Raw genomic sequence first — 16,560 nt, forward strand, 5'->3', positions numbered from 1 at the left:
TTATGGACGAGACTGTCCTTGTTTTTAGGAAACACACACTGAAATATTTAGGGAAAAGTGGCATGATATGTACAACCTACCCTCAAATAGTTCAGAAGTAATAAACATTAATGGTAAAGCACCTGTGGCAAAATGTTAAGAATGGATGACTCCGTATAAAAGACATGAGGAGTCCTAGATACTGTTCTGGCAAACTTTTCTGTAAGTTTGAAAGTGTTTCAAAACAAAAAAAGTTTTTAAATTGCCTTGGGGTTGATTCAATAAATGTTGTTACATCCATACAAGGGTATATGTGAAAGTCATTAAAAATATATTTATTGGCATAGAAACAAATTCATAATATATAATTGATTGAAGCAAGCAAATTATAGTATGATCTGTTTTATTCAGAACAAAACAAAAATCTCCTTTTCTGAAAAACAGTTTGAAAAGATGTATACCAAAATGTTAATTTTGGTTATCCCTGAGTTATGGAATAAAGGGAAATTAAAATATTTTTATTTTATCTATATTTTCTACTTTTTCTACAATGTGCATGCATTAATTATGTAATAAAAATTATTTTAAAATCATGAAGAAACAAGTGACAAAAAAGCCTTAAAGCCACCCAAGTGCGTGGACTGATTGGGAACCCTCCGAGCTGGGTACCTGCATTCTTTAGTAGCCTCTTTCTGCGGCAGAAGCTCCAGGTCCTTTCAGCTTCCAAAATCGCACTGTGGTGAATGAAAGAAAAAGAAAAACTCCGTATCTTCCATCCTCTGTCTTCTCCAACTTTGCTTTCTCTAGATGGAAAAGCCCTCAGAGACTTGTTGCTGGTGTATTTGGTATTCTAAACTGTTCTCCACGTGTTTAAGTGTTTTCTGCTCCCTGGTCAATTTAAAATTGGTTTTGTTGTTGTTGTTGTTGTTGTTTGCGGTACGCGGGCCTCTCACTGTTGTGGCCTCTCCCGTTGCGGAGCACAGGCTCCGGACGCGCAGGCTCAGCGGCCATGGCTCACGGGCCCAGCCGCTCCGCGGCACGTGGGATCCTCCCGGACCGGGGCACGAACCCGCGTCCCCTGCATCGGCAGGCGGACTCTCAACCACTGTGCCACCAGGGAAGCCCCTAAAATAGGTTTTTAACTGCTGCTTCTCACAGGCTCCTGGACTTTTCCATAACTAATTGGAAGATGTTGGATTTTAAGGACTTCGTGGAATGAATAAGCACCTTCCTTAACTTCCGTTCTCCCTTTTTCTCAGCAGGCCCAGGAACGATCGCCGCGTTCCTGGTGAGGAATTTCAGGCGAGGGCCTGGAAGGTCTAACAGTCACTTTTCAAAGATGCTTTCTTTGAACTCTCTCACTCAGAGAGCAACTACAACAAAGACAAAAAGCACAGCAGTTGTGATATCGTGAATGTGTCCCTCTAATCACTCTCTCAGGGCCGTCGCTCACGGTTGACTCTACTTCCGGATGTCCAAAAACTCAGATCATCATCTACCACATTTACCCTTGAAGATGGTGTTTTCCTGTGAATTGAGCATCATGTCATGGTCTTCTTATTTTTATTCAAAATTTTTTAATGAATTTGTTTCACATCCTTCATTTCTGGGTCTTGAGTTCTTCATCAGACCCTTTAATATTCAGTCTCTGAGCACGGATATAAAGATTTTTGCTTGTTATATATTGTGCCTCTTGAGATATGTTGGACTTTCTTGTCATCTTGACCCTGATTTACCAGAATGAACTTCCTGGGAGAACAGTGTTATGAAGAAATTGTTCCACTCTGACCCCAGATGATTTTTCATTAGTTTTACTGAGTTTAGAGACCCAAGGTGGGAACTTTGAAAATTGCAGTAGCGATGATCTGCAGGCAGCTGGGTCTGGGCATTTTCCTAATGTGACCTATTGCCAGCTCATTATGTTAGCTTCTTATGTTTGGAGATAGGCAACTGAGTTTATATATAGATTTCATTTTAAAAAAAATATTGCCAAGTGGCAAGTAAACATAGCATGAGGTAAAGTCTTGTTTATTTATTCAATCTCATATCTTACTCAACTTTAGTTCTAAGAAATCTTTCTTGTTACTTATGATATCATTTGTCCTTTGAAATAAAGCCAAAACGTGCTGAAAAGCAACATGAAGCTAACCAAAGGAAAAATTCAGTATTCTTCGGGTCATGGTTGTTCAAAATGTGAAGTGGTCAGAAAATATTTCTTCCTATTTTTATCTTAACTACCTCCGATCCCTTTCAGGAGCAAAACAGCTTAAAAGTTTGCAAATAAATTCATTTGTCTATGTAGTCATTTCCCTTGGGTTTGGAATAATCTTCCTTAACTACGTGAAAAACCTAGACCTAAGGTTATACTTAGAGAGAAAGTGAGACAAGACCACAGGTATAGCCATGCCAAGTGATAGGTAACTGAGGATGCAGAGGTACCAGTTAGGAAACTCCTGAGAACTGGCTTTGGTGGCAGTAGTGGGATGAAAGCTCGTGGCTCCATAGGTGTTTAAGGAGGGGCTCAAAGGACTGATACCTGTGCCTTTACTGGCTGACTGGCTTGGAATCTGGATAGGGAGATGCTGACCTGGACGATTTCCAAGAGCCATTTCTGCACTGAACTGCTATAATTCTCTACAAAAATAGTCATCCCTTTCCTAGTATCATGTTTAGTTCTTCAAACAACTCTTGGTTCTGCTCTGGGACAGGCTCTATGCTGGATGTCAAGAAATAAAAATGGATAAAGCAACAGTGCCTTTTCTTGAGCTGCTTACATTTAGGTGGGGGAGACGCAAATGGTACTTACAATAGGTAACTGAGGTAGAAATCAACCTGGAGAGTGTGGTGTTACAGTGAGGAACCCATTTCATCATAGCCTCAAAGACTAGAAGGATGGTGGAGGCCCCTGTTTTTGCTATAGGTACTGTTACTGTCAAACACTGACCTTTGTGAGAGGTGGAAGCCAGTCAGCCAGGAAAGGCCCAGGTATCAGTCCTTTGAGCCCCTCCTTAAACATCTCTGGAGCCATGAGCTTTCATCCCACTAATGCCGCCAAACCTAGTTCTCAGTAGTTTCCTAACTGGGACCTCTACATCCACTCTTGCCTTCACCAGTCCATTCCCTACAGGGCTAATCTTGAAGTGCAGACATGATCATGACTCTCTCTCCTCTTTAAACCTCCACAGCAGCTTCCCATTCTGTTAGGCTAAAATCCAACTTGTACAGGACTGGGTCCAGTCTTTCTATCCTGTCTCATCCACTACCATTCTCCCCTCCTGTTCTGTGGTCCAGCCACGGGGCCTCACTGGCCTCCCTTCAGTTCCTCAGAAGCTCTATACTGCCACCTGCCTCCATCTGGGTCAGGCTCCTTTGTTATAGAGTCTCACACAACCATGTCCATCTCCTGCAGAGCACTTCCCCTCAGTTTGTATTGATGTATTCCTCATGGTCTCTCTTTGATTAAGCATAAGCTCTGCCAAGGAAGAGAATCCATTACTGCCGTATCACTGGCACCAAACCCAGTGATTGGTTAAGTCAGTAAAACTTAAGATGAAGTCCAGGTTGATTTACCATTTTCTGTTGAGAAGGATTCGCTCCACAAATTGGTATGATTGCATCATTGCCACAAAGGGACCAAGCAACTTCTATTGTACCTCTTGAGTAAATTCCTGTCCGTTATGACAATGTGGCAATCATTAAATTCTATAATAATTTACTATGCAAATTACATTGGCTCAAGCTTACTCTGGCTCAACTGCTGCACCCGTCCTCTCTCCCCTTCAAAGCATCTCTCAGCTCTTCCTGGAAGTTCCTAAAGTGTAACAGTTGCCATGCCTCATCCATCCTGTCCTTTCCCTCTTGCTCTACTCACCTGATTCTCATGTCCCAGTGGACATGTTCTCGAAACCACTTGAAGGAACAACAGAGTGGCCTTGTCAGTAGTCCCCCTGTGAGATCACCATATCCACACCCTGGTGGGCTACCAGGGTTTTGACACAAGGGGTCTTCCCCAAATAAAGGAAATGTTTGGCGCAAAGACAAATGTAAGTTTCTACTGCTAGAGACCAAAACTGTTCAAAAAGCCTAAAAAACAAAAATAACAACAAAAATCTTTAGGTTGCCCTCATCAGCCAAGACGTATGAGATATACATTGCCTTATTTAATGGTCACAAAAATCCTATCATGTCTGTGCTACTGTCTTCATTTTAGAGATGAGAAAAACTGAGGCTCTAGGATGTTGAGTGACTCACTGAAGTCTAACAGCATCAGGGCCATGATTCAAACCCAGGTCTAATGACTTTAGCTCTTAACCAGTATTTTATACTGCAGGCCAAGGTCAGTAGAAATGGCTGACATGGGGACTTGCATACAATTAATTTCAATTAGCCCTTGTAGACCAAAATCATTCTGTAAAGGCAGTATCCAAAGAGGCTTGACTGAAGATAAATTGCTTATATAAAGATACACAGAGTATACTCCTAAGTGTTAGTTTCATCATCTTAATCTTTTAACTTTATACATGCTCACATTTAAGGCATTTTCTCCCCAGGTCTGTATTTCTAAATGTTTATGTATTTCTCCTTGTAGCCACATAACCTCCTAACACCACCCAGGCAGGGGCCTCCTGTGCAGACTCTCAAGGCCTGAGTTTCCCTTCAGCTGCTCATGTGATGCGCCTTGAGGACTCAGCAAGGTCATGGGGTCACGCTGCACAGCTTGTGCTTATTCTTAGTTTCGGGGCGTGTGGGGACGGATTTCCTGCCAGAATCCTGCCATGTAACTGACCACAAGCCATGGCCCATCGTATGCTATTTATAGCAAGTGACAAAAAATAACCTCACCCCTCTGAAAGGTGTATTTGTGCCATATTGCCTCCTGGCCTCCTACCATCTGACAAGCACTTCTCTCCAGACCTCAGGATGCATCAGGACTGTCTCCTCACACTGACCCAGAGGCACCGTGTCCCTCCTGTGTGCACGCCTCCTGCTCCAGAGGCAGCCAGGGGTGGGGAGGCACCAAGGCAGGGCCCTACAGCCTGGGGTCAAAGGCAGAACATAGTAACAGACCCAAGGAAGGGGCTTGGGGAGGGGGAGTAAGATAAGCCCAAACCCAGTTGTTGGAGTTGGGTGCAAAATCAGGGTGAGATCATCAACACTGCAGATCTGATTCTGAGTTGTGAATGCCCCAGAGAGCCACTGATCTCCAAGCCTGGGCTGGGCCTGAGTTAGGGGATGGGGAGGTTAATGGAAAGGGCTGGAGTGACCGTCAGAGTGTGGACAGACCCTGCCCCCCTCTAGCCGCGTGCAGGTGACCGACTTCATCTCTCTGGGCTGTTTCCTTACCTGAGAGGGTACACCTAGAGGAACAACTCCTATGCTAGGTGTGTGCATCAGAATCACCCGGGACCTTGTTAAAATCAGGGTGCCTGGGGCCCTCCTTGTACATTGATTCAGAAGGTCTGGGAGGATCCTGGGGGTCTGGACATTTTGCAGGTCCCCCAGGAGATTCTGATCTGCACACCAGTGTTGGAGATCCCCTGTACGAAGTGAGCCCCAAGGGGTCTTCCAGCTCAAACGTCCCTTTATGCTAAAGTTTACTAAACCAGGTGGAAGAAAGCATAGAAGATAGGCATTCACCTCACTTAATTATTAGGCAGCATTAGAATCAGACACTTTATCAGTCGCTTGTTGCATCCTAAGAAATATCAGTCGGGAGCTTATTCAAGGCCAGGCTTTTGCATGGTAGGCTGAAACTCTGGGCTTGATTTCACCCTCTTCTATATCCTCTTTGAGGCCATCCCTCCCTGTCCCCTGGTTTAATTACCAGGGGTCACAAATTGGGGAGCAGAAAGACAAATCCAGGCGGGCCACACGTGAGTTTTACTTAGTCTGCCCAGTGTTAAAAAAAAACAAAATTCAACTGAGTAAATTTGAAGATCTAATTGGCTTTATTCATCCCATCTGGTTAAATAGAAGGGTGCTCTGAGGAGTTGTACAAAGTGAAAGGTTTCTATAGGTGACAGGAGGGGGGGTCAGGGAGGTATTAGCAGGAGAAAAGAAAGGATTGTTTCCGGCCAGACTGTCTTTGGGGGCAGAGGAATGGCAGGGGTCTTTATCAGGCAGATAACCTTGTTCCCATAGATTGGACTTTTCAGATTGACTGTTTCAAAGGTTGCATTTCTAGGAGGGATTGAAACTGCAATTAAGTCTTGGTTTGCTGTCCGAGGGGGCAAATGACTCCATTTGGGGCTTGAGCTTTCTTTTTCATGCCAGTATTTTTTTTTAAAGTCTGAGCTTGTGTGGGGTCAGACTGGTCATTTGCTTTCCAGCTCACCCTGGGCCTGCCACACCGAGTGTGTTACACCAGTGGCTTCAGCTCTTTGCCCTCCCTGCCTAGACCCTGACGTTAGATCTGAGCTCAACTCCTGTGTTTAGCCCACACCTCTTTCTGAGCATTAGCCCCATAGATCCAGATGCCTCTTGATAGATAATCCAGTTTGTGTACTTAACAGAAGGCCTCGCATGTAGTACAGGGCGAAATAAATCTTAGCTAGGGGTGTTATTATCCCTACTGTGCACCTCTTCTTAGGGTCTCACGGGCACCTCAGCTCAACCTGTTCAACGCAGCACTCTTCACTGTCCTCACCTTCACCCCAAGCCTCTTCTCCCCGGTTCCTCTTTCCACAAATGACCTCATCATGAAGGCATCTAGACTGGGATTGGCCCTGGGCTCTTTTGTCTCCTTCATTCTGATTCATCATCACAGCTTATAAAAATCTCTCTTGATCCCATCTAGTTTTCTCCATCTCTGCTGTCACCATTCTAGTCCCAGACACCATCATTTTTGCCAGAACTATGTAGTTACCTAATTATTCTCCTGCACACTTTATTGTTTCCATCTAACCCATTGTTCAATTCGAAGCCCCAGTTTTGTGAGGGGAACCACTGACTGAAACTGCCTGCTCTGGGAAGGCACTAGAGTAACCACTTGCATGAGTTATCTTACAACAGGAGGTCTAAGACTACCACCAAATGGAAGAATTTGGGAAAGGTCAAAAGGAGAGAGGAGACTTCAGTCCGTATGTCCTGCCAACCTCCCAGAATCCTGCTCGCTGGAATCCATCTTGGCTGAGTGATGTGCACGCCACCAGGAAGCACCCTGACTCAGACCAAATATGGGCAGAGCAAGATGATTGGCCAGAGACGACCTGGAAACTAACCCCATCACCACAGAACCTGAGACTGCAGCCACGTGGCAGAGCAGTTCTCCTGGGTTCCCTTATGCTACTGCTCTCCACCTTGGGGGCCCCTTTCCAATAAAGTCTCACGCTTTGTCAGCATGCGTGTCTCCTCGGACAATTCATTTCCAAGTGTTAGACAAGAGACCACTCTTGGGGCCTGGAAGGGGTCCCCTTTCCTGCAACAGTTTTACTAAATAAATTTGATCTTGCCTCTCCCCTGCCTGCAGTGGCTTCCCAGGGCCCCAGGATAAAACCCAAATTCCTTACCAAGACCCTCCCCAGTCTGGCTCCTGCTTCCTCCCCAGCCTCCCCCGACAGTCTGCATTCCAGCCATCTGGGATTTGTGTTGTCTCTTGGATTGTCACAGGGAAGAGCCAAATCAGACTCCACCTTGGATCTGTTTCTTTGACTTTAACCTTTGCTTTTTTAAAAAAACAAAATTTACTTATTTATTGGCTGCATTGGGTCTTTGTTGCTGTGCACGGGCTTTCTCTGGTTGTGGCGAGCAGGGGCTAATCCTCATTGCGGTACGCAGGCTTCTCATTGTGGTGGCTTTTCTTGTTGCGGAGCACAGGCTCTAGGCACACGGGCTTCAGTAATTGTGGCTCGCAGTCTCTAGAGCGCAGGGTCAGTAGTTGCGGCGCACGGGCTTAGTTGCTCCGCGGCATGTGGGATCTTCCCGGGCCACGGCTTGAACCCGTGTCCCCTGCATTGGCAGGCAGATTCTTAACCACTGCGCCTCCAGGGAAGTCCAAGAAAATGTAATTCTTAAGGTCACAGGAACACTTAAAGAAAATGCAGTTCCTTCACTGGACTAAAATGTAGATTTTGGCTTTACCTAGTAAGCCAGAATGAAGGAGAAAATGTGAACTTTTTCTGTAGAGAGCCTGAGGTTTGGGCCTAGACCACCACTTACTGCATGCATGCCTTTGGAAAATTTATTCAGCCTCCCTGCTTTACTTACTTTCCTGTAAAATGGGGAAAATGAGACCTACCTTGCAGGATGGTTTTGAAGACTGAATACAAAATGTAAAGGATCCAGCACAGCCCTGGTGACCAGGTGCTCATCGATGGCATTGTTTAAAAGTCCTCCTGCATTTTAATTATTTAAAGGTCTCGTGGCCTGGCTCAGAGTTACAGGGAGCTCAGGACATACTGTACTCCCGGTGGGAAGAGACACTATGTCTTTACTGTCAGTGCCTTAAGAGAATGAGGAAAAGCTGGAAGAGCACTAGGAAAGCAATCGCAGCAAAGAAGCATGGGAAATGAAAATGGGAGAATTTGGTTCTCACTGGATCTCGGAGTCACACTGAAGAGCAGGGATTTCTTTTCCTGTTCGCTTTTCCTTCTCACTTGCTCAGGAGGGAGGCTTCTCAGGGAGGGCAGCCAGAGGCAGGATCCCAACAGGCAGAAGAAGGAGCCTTGCTTCTCCAGCCTGCTTCTCTCTCCAGTGCTTTAATGAAATTCATATTCAGACACTTAAAAAAAAAACACTTTTTTTTTTTTTTCGGTATGCGGGCCTCTCACTGTTGTGGCCTCTCCCGTTGCGGAGCACAGGCTCCGGACGCGCAGGCCTAGCGGCCATGGCTCACGGGCTTAGTTGCTCCACGGCATATGGGATCTTCCCGGACCAGGGCACGAACCCGTGTGTCCTGCATCGGCAGGCGGATTCTCAACCACTGTGCCACCAGGGAAGCCCAACACTTTGTTTTTTTAATTTCAAAGGCAAATCATGTTCATTCTGGAAAATTCATAGAGGCAAAAAGATGCTAGATAACTACGGAAACCATTTGGGAGGCTATCCTTTCAAAGTTTTTTCTAAGCAATAAGGACGTAAACCAGTATATTCTTATAATAACAAACAAGATCGAATGGTACATACTGTTCTGTAATGTGATCATTTTCACTGGACAGATTTCCATGTCAGTAAATGAATGTATCTAATGTCTTGATGGGTGACATCAGTGGACGCTCAGGTAGCCAGCCACAGGCACCCATGGTGCCCTCCCTGGACGGAGACTTGTAGCTTGTTTCTGGGAACCATGATTCAGTGAGCAGCTTGGTAGTCGAACCTAATACAACCCACAATTGTTTCCTTACAGTGAATTCTCACATTCAGTCTTAATTTTCTCAAAAAAAAAAAAAAAAAAAAAAGACAATAAGACAATGTGATTAAATTTTTTAAATCACGAGGAGGCCTCTTTGGAGAGGAGGGAAGAAACTGTAACTCAGCATGAGGATTTTTTTTTTTTTTTTTTTTTTTTTCTTTTTTTTGCGGTATGCGGGCCTCTCACTGCTGTGGCCTCTCCCGTCGCGGAGCACAGGCTCCGGACGCGCAGGCTCAGCGGCCACGGCTCACGGGCCCAGTCGCTCCGCGGCATGTGGGATCCTCCCGGACCGGGGCACGAACCCGTGTCTCCTGCATCGGTAGGCGGATTCTCAACCACTGCGCCACCAGGGAAGCCCAGCATGAGGCTTTTTATTTTCGATTCTGGTCAACCTCCACATTTATCTCAAGCACAGACTTATTTCTCGTCAACAAACTGCAGAAACAAGACAAAGTCCTGTCCTTAAAGAGATTACAATCTAGTAGCAGATATAAGAGACACAATAATTCTCTTTCATTTACACAAAATTACCTGATTTTTTTACCATGAGAAGTGAGGACACGATGGATGCAATAATAATAATAGCCAGTGTTTAATGAGAACTTACCATATCTGTGAACTGTTAATATAGTAAATGTTATACAATGTATACACAATGTATATACAATTGTATAACAAAGGTTACACAATGTTATACAATGTATAACAACTGTTAGTATGTTAAATATATACAATATAGACAATGTTATATACAGAATAAGCATTGTGATGTAACTTTCCAGGTATTGCGGCCTGAAAACGGGCTTGCTGATGTCCCCCAGGGTGGGGTTCATAGTGACCAGTCAGTGCACCTTCCGCTCACCGGTCGGCTTTCCTCAGATCCCAGTGGCTGTGTTGGTCATGGAGAAAGTTGGTCATTCCAGCTTGCATTACCGCCTTGCTGTTTCCCCCCAAGCCCACCAAGGAGCCACCTTCCGTCGATCTCCGGGACTTCAGTGATGGCTTTTTCTTTGGCCCCCCCGAAGCTGGCTCAGTTTGCCGCTTTGGCCTGTACCACTGGGTCTTCAGTCCATGTCTTTGTGAATGCAGCCATCAACAAGCCGGTGAGGCCTTCCTGAAGACTTCCGGTGGGGCATCCTGTGGCTGATGAGCCCAGCTCCCTTGTGAAGGTTTGTATGGGAGTCACGCCTGCCGGAAAATAAAGTGTAGATGATCCTCTAAACAATTTCTTTTTTAAAAAATTTAAGTATAGTTGATTTACAATGTGTTAGTTTTAGGTGTACAGCAAAGTGATTCAGTTATACATATACATTTTTTTTTTTCTTTTGTGGTATGCGGGCCTCTCACTGTTGTGGCCTCTCCCATTGTGGAGCACAGGCTCCGGACGTGCAGGCCCAGCGGCCATGGCTCACGGGCCCAGCCACTCCGCGACATGTGGGATCTTCCCGGACCGGGGCACGAACCCGTGTCCCCTGCATCGGCAGGCGGACTCTCAACCACTGCGCCACCAGGGAAGCCCCTACATATAAATATTTTTTCAGATTATTTTCCATTTAGGTTACTACAAGATATTGAATATAATTCCTGGTGCTGTACAGTAAATCCTTGTTGCTTATCTATTTTACGTAGTTTGTATCTGTTTATCCTATACTCCTCATTTATCCCTACCCCCTCCCTTTCCCCTTTGGTAACCAAAAGTTTGTCTTCTATGTCTGTGAGTCTGTTTCTGTTTTGTATACAGATTCATTTGTATTATTTTTTAGATTCCACTGTTAAGTGATACCAAATAATATTTGTCTTTCTCTGTCTGCCTTACTTCGCTAAGTATAATATTCTCTAGGTCCATCCATGTTGCTGCAAATGGCAATATTTCATTCTCCAGATGGTTTCTTTTTATTCCTTAGCATGTTTTTTCACCCTTAGGAGAGGGTATTTTTTACCCTTTATGAGAGTCACCTAGCTCCACCAATCAAGCATCTCCTTGTGTCAGGCCTGGGCAAAGTGCTTCACACTCAGGGCCTCCCTGAGCCCCCCACAACCACCCAGCTGGGCTCGTGCTGTTCTTGCCTCCTTTTACAGAAGAGGAAAAGGAGGCTTGCAGAGTGGAAGTAATTGGCCTGAAGTTGTTCAGCTAGTGAGTGGGTCTGACTTTCAAGTCACCTGGGCGTGCTCTCTGTGGGCATCTTTCTTTATCTCAAGTATCTTAGCAGCACGGCCACATACTTGCTGTGGTTTAGGACTGCTAATCTGATGTGAGTCATTAAATGTCCTCAGCTTCTTATACTTAATAACCATGTGAACTCTTTTATTTTTAAGTTGTGAACTTTAAGAAAAAACAAACTTTCTTTCATATATTTAAAACAACAAACACCTTTGACAATTTTCTGATAAATCCACAACCTCCATCAGTCACTAATGCCACATGTGGAAATCTAAAATTAACCACAAATAAATAAAATCTTTGATGCTGAAATACGTAAGGACTTTATTTTGGTGTAGTAATAAAAATGGTTACCATCTCCTGAGCACTGACCACACAAAATGCTTTGTTTGTTACCTTAATTCATCGTATTTCTCTTCTACAAGGTAAGCGTTATTGTTGCCATTGTTCAGATGAGAATGTTAAAGCTTTAAAGGGAACATCTGGAGTCGGGGAAGGTGTTCTAGTCCAACCTCTGCCTCAGTCCTGAGAAAGGGAAAAGCACAGGCTTAATTTCTCTGGGCCTCAGTTTCCTCCTCTGAAAATATAACCTTTCCCAGCTGGGTCTCTGAATGTTTTTGAATGTGCTGAGAGTCTTTGATCTGCTTTTGAATTACATTCCAAATCCCTACCACATATAACTAGCTTTGGAATACCCTGACCGTGACGAAAACAACATTAAAAGCTATTCCTGGGGCTTCCCTGGTGGCGCAGTGGTTAAGAATCCACCTGCCAATGCAGGGGACACGGGTTCGAGCCCTGGTCCAGGAAGATCCCACATGCCACAGAGCAACTAAGCCACAACTACTGAGCCTGCGCTCTGGAGCCCACGAGCCACAACTACTGAAGCCCGTATGCCTAGAGCCCGTGCGCCTAGAGCCTGTGCTCCACAACAAGAGAAGCCACCACGATGAGAAGCCTGCGCACCACAACGAAGAGTAACACCCGTTCTCCGCAACTAGAGAAAAGCCCACATGTAGCAACGAAGACCCAACACAGCCAAAAATAAATAAAATAAATTTAAAAAATAAAAAGCTATTCCTTTGTCATTTAATCCATTCCGTTTCACCCAGTAACAGATCAGTTTTCAGGTTTTAAAACATTTCACAGGGCTTCCCTGGTGGTGCAGTGGTTGAGAATCCCCCTGCCAATGCAGGGGACATGGGTTCGAGCCCTGGTCTGGGAAGATCCCAGATGCCGCCGAGCAACTGGGCCCGTGAGCCGCAATTACTGAGCCTGCGCGTGTGGAGCCTGTGCTCCACAACAAGAGAGGCCGCGATAGTGAGAGGCCCGCGCACAGTGATGAAGAGTGGCCCCCGCTTGCCACAAATAGAGAAAGCCCTCGCACAGAAACAAAGACCCAACACAGCCTAAAATTAAAAAAAAAAAAAACACAAAAAACACTTCACACAATTCTAAATCTTGGCAAGACCACTAACCAGCAGCCTGGTGTTTGCAGGCATTGATCTATCTGACCTCTGGCATTTGACCACCTGAGGAAGGTCATCAGGGAAAACTCAGTCCTTACACTTCTTGCATGTGCATTACTTACCTCATCTTTATAACTACCTCAAATCCAGTTTGAGTGTTTCCCCAGACCCAGACCCTGGAACTGACCAGAATTGAGAGTGCAGATGGATTCTTGGAAATAGCTCCAAGTTCATGTAAATCTCATGAGTTTAAGTGCTGATGACACAATCTTTCCACTCCTCAAAATTTTAAAACTTGAATGTGAGCCAAAGTGGTGGATGTTATGACACTCATTGGTGTTTAGTGGGAAGTTCTAGCGCTATGAACTTGTTTTAAGAATACAGAAAGAGGGACTTCCCTGACCATCCAGCGGTTGAGACTTTGCCTTCCAATGTGGGAGGTGCGGGTTTGATCCCTGGTCCGGGAGCTAAGATGCCACATGCCTCGGGGCCCCAAAACCAAAACATAAAACAGAAGCAATATTGTAACAAATTCAATAAAGACTTTAAAAATTGTCTACATCAAAAAAAATCTTAAAAAAAGAATACAGAAAGAATAATAATAATAATAAATACAGAGAGAGCCAAATCTTCAGTTGCATGTACTTGGAGGAAGCTAGATTTTACTACAAAGGTGGCCAAATAAATCTAGACTTTTAAAAAATCCAGTCAGCCATTCACCACTTTACGCCACACGATGTTTTTGCTGAGCTGCTAACAAGTAGGCATGTAGCTATTGTTTGCTGGGCACTTCTGAGCAGATATGACTCCTGCATTTGCTAACAAGGAACAAGTACAAGTAGTAATCCAAGCGGGTAAAGAAAACCTTCAGGTGTGCAGATTTTCTTTTTTTTTTTTTTTTTTTTTTTTTTTTTTTAACATCTTTATTGGAGTATAATTGTTTTACAATAGTGTGTTAGTTTTCCCTCTACAACAAACTAAATCAGTTATACACACACACATGCTCCCACATCTCCTCCCTCTTGCATCACCCTCTCTCCCACCCTCCCTATCCCACCCCCCCAGGCGGTCACAAAGCACAGAGGTGATCACCCTGTGCTATGCAGCAGCTTCCCACCAGCTATCTAATTTACATTTGATAGTGTATATATGTCCCTGCCACTCCCCCACTTCGTCACAGCCCACCCCTCCCCCTCCCCATATCCTCAAGTCCATGCTCCAGTAAGTCTGTGTTTTATTCCCGTCCTACCACTAACCTCTTCATGACATTTTTTCCCTTAGAGTCCATATATATGTGTTAGCATACGGTATTTGTTTTTCTCCTTCTGACTTACTTCACTCTGTATGACAGACTCCAGGTCCATCCACCTCATTATAAATAACTCAGTTTCATTTCTTTTTATGGCTGAGTAATATTCCATTGTATATATGTGCCACATCTTCTTTATCCATTCATCTGTTGATGGACACTTAGGTTGCTTCCATGTCCTGGCTATTGTAAATAGAGCTGCAATGAACATTTTGGTACATGAGTTTTTCTGAATTATAGTTTTCTCAGGGTATATTCCCAGTAGTGGGATTGCTGGGTCGTATGGTAGTTCTATTTGTAGTTTTTTAAGGAACCTCCATACTGTTCTCCATAGCGGCTGTATCAATTTACATTCCCACCAGCAGTGCAAGAGGGTTCCCTTTTCTCCACACCCTCTCCAGCATTTATTGTTTCTAGAGTTTTTGATGATGGCCAATCTGACCGGTGTGAGATGATATCTCATTGTAGTTTTGATTTGCATTTCTCTAATGATTAATGAGGTTGAGCATTCTTTCATGTGTTTGTTAGCAATCTGTATATCTTCTTTGGAGAAATGTCTATTTAGTTCTTCTGCCCATTTTTGGATTGGGTTGTTTGTTTTTTTGTTATTGAGCTGCATGAGTTGCTTATAAATTTTGGAAATTAATCCTTTGTCAGTTGCTTCATTTGCAAATATTTTCTCCCATTCTGAGGGTTGTCTTTTGGTCTTGTTTATGGTATCCTTTGCTGTGCAAAAGCTTTTAAGTTTCATTAGGTCCCATTTGTTTATTTGTGTTTTTATTTCCATTTCTCTAGGAGATGGGTCAAAAAGGATCTTGCTGTGATTTATGTCGTATAGTGTTCTGCCTATGTTTTCCTCTAAGAGTTTGATAGTGTCTGGCCTTACATTTAGGTCTTTAACCCATTTTGAGTTTATTTTTGTGTGTGGTGTTAGGGATTGTTCTAATTTCATACTTTTACATGTAGCTGTCCAGTTTTCCCAGCACCACTTATTGAAGAGGCTGTCTTTTCTCCACTGTATATCCTTCCCTCCTTTGTCAAAGATAAGGTGACCATATGTGTGTGGGTTTATCTCTGGGCTCTCTATCCTGTTCCATTGATCTATATTTCTGTTTTTGTGCCAGTACCATATTGTCTTGATTACTGTAGCCTTGTAGTAGAGTCTGAAGTCAGGGAGCCTAATTCCTCCAGCTCCATTTCTCGTTCTCAAGATTGCTTTGGCTATTCGGGGTCTTTTGTGTTTCCATACAAATTGTGAAATTTTTTGTTCTAGTTCTGTAAAAAATGCCAGTGGTAATTTGATAGGGATTGCATTGAATCGGTAGATTGCTTTGGGTAGTATAGTCATTTTCACAATGTTGATTCTTCCAATCCAAGAACATGGTATATTTCTCCACCTATTTGTATCATCTTTAATTTCTTTCATCAGTGTCTTATAGTTTTCTGCATACAAGTCTTTTGTCTCCTTAGGTAGGTTTATTCCTAGATATTTTATTCTTTTTGTTGCAATGGTAAATGGGAGCGTTTTCTTAATTTCACTCTCAGATTTTTCATCATTAGTGTATAAGAATGCCAGAGATTTCTGTGCATTAATTTTGTATCCTGCAACTTTACCAAATTCATTGATTAGCTCTAGTAGTTTTCTGGTAGCATCCTTAGGATTCTCTATGTATAGTATCATGTCATCTGCAAACAGTGACAGCTTTACTTCTTCTTTTCCTATTTGGATTCCTTTTATTTCTTTTTCTTCTCTGATTGCTGTGGCTAGAACTTCCAAAACTATGTTGAATAAGAGTGGTGAGAGTGGGCAACCTTGTCTTGTTCCTGATCTTAGTGGAAATGGTTTCAGTTTTTCACCATTGAGAATGATGCTAGCTGTGGGTTTGTCATATATGGCCTTTATTATGTTGAGGAAAGTTCCCTCTATGCCCACTTTCTGCAAGGTTTTTAGCATAAATGAGTGTTGAATTTTGTCAAAAGCTTTCTCTGCATCTATTGAGATGATCATATGGTTTTTCTCCTTCAGTTTGTTGATATGGTGTATCACATTGATTGATTTGCGTATATTGAAGAATCCTTGCATTCCTGGGATAAACCCCACTTGATCATGGTGTATGATCCTTTTAATGTGCTGTTGGATTCTGTTTGCTAATATTTTGTTGAGGATTTTTGCATCTATGTTCATCAGTGATATTGGCCTGTAGTTTTCTTTCTTTGTGACGTCTTTGTCTGGTTTTGGTATCAGGGTGATGTTGGCCTCATAGAATGAGTTTGGGAGTGTTCCTCCCTCTGC

At 43.7% G+C, this 16,560-nt stretch overlaps 1 long non-coding RNA gene across 1 annotated transcript in view; it reads left to right on the plus strand.

The window, feature by feature from the left end:
• The window catches only part of LOC136794487 (uncharacterized), a 174,119-nt gene extending 172,779 nt beyond the window's left edge, over positions 1–1,340 (plus strand). The window contains exon 4 of the long non-coding RNA XR_010841336.1: positions 1,239–1,340. This is a non-coding gene — a long non-coding RNA (uncharacterized lncRNA). The remainder of the gene's footprint in view (positions 1–1,238) is intronic.
• The last annotated feature ends 15,220 nt before the right edge of the window (positions 1,341–16,560 follow it).

This window comes from Kogia breviceps, chromosome 7 (genome assembly GCF_026419965.1).
Source record: "Kogia breviceps isolate mKogBre1 chromosome 7, mKogBre1 haplotype 1, whole genome shotgun sequence".
Classification (NCBI taxonomy): domain Eukaryota; kingdom Metazoa; phylum Chordata; class Mammalia; order Artiodactyla; family Physeteridae; genus Kogia; species Kogia breviceps.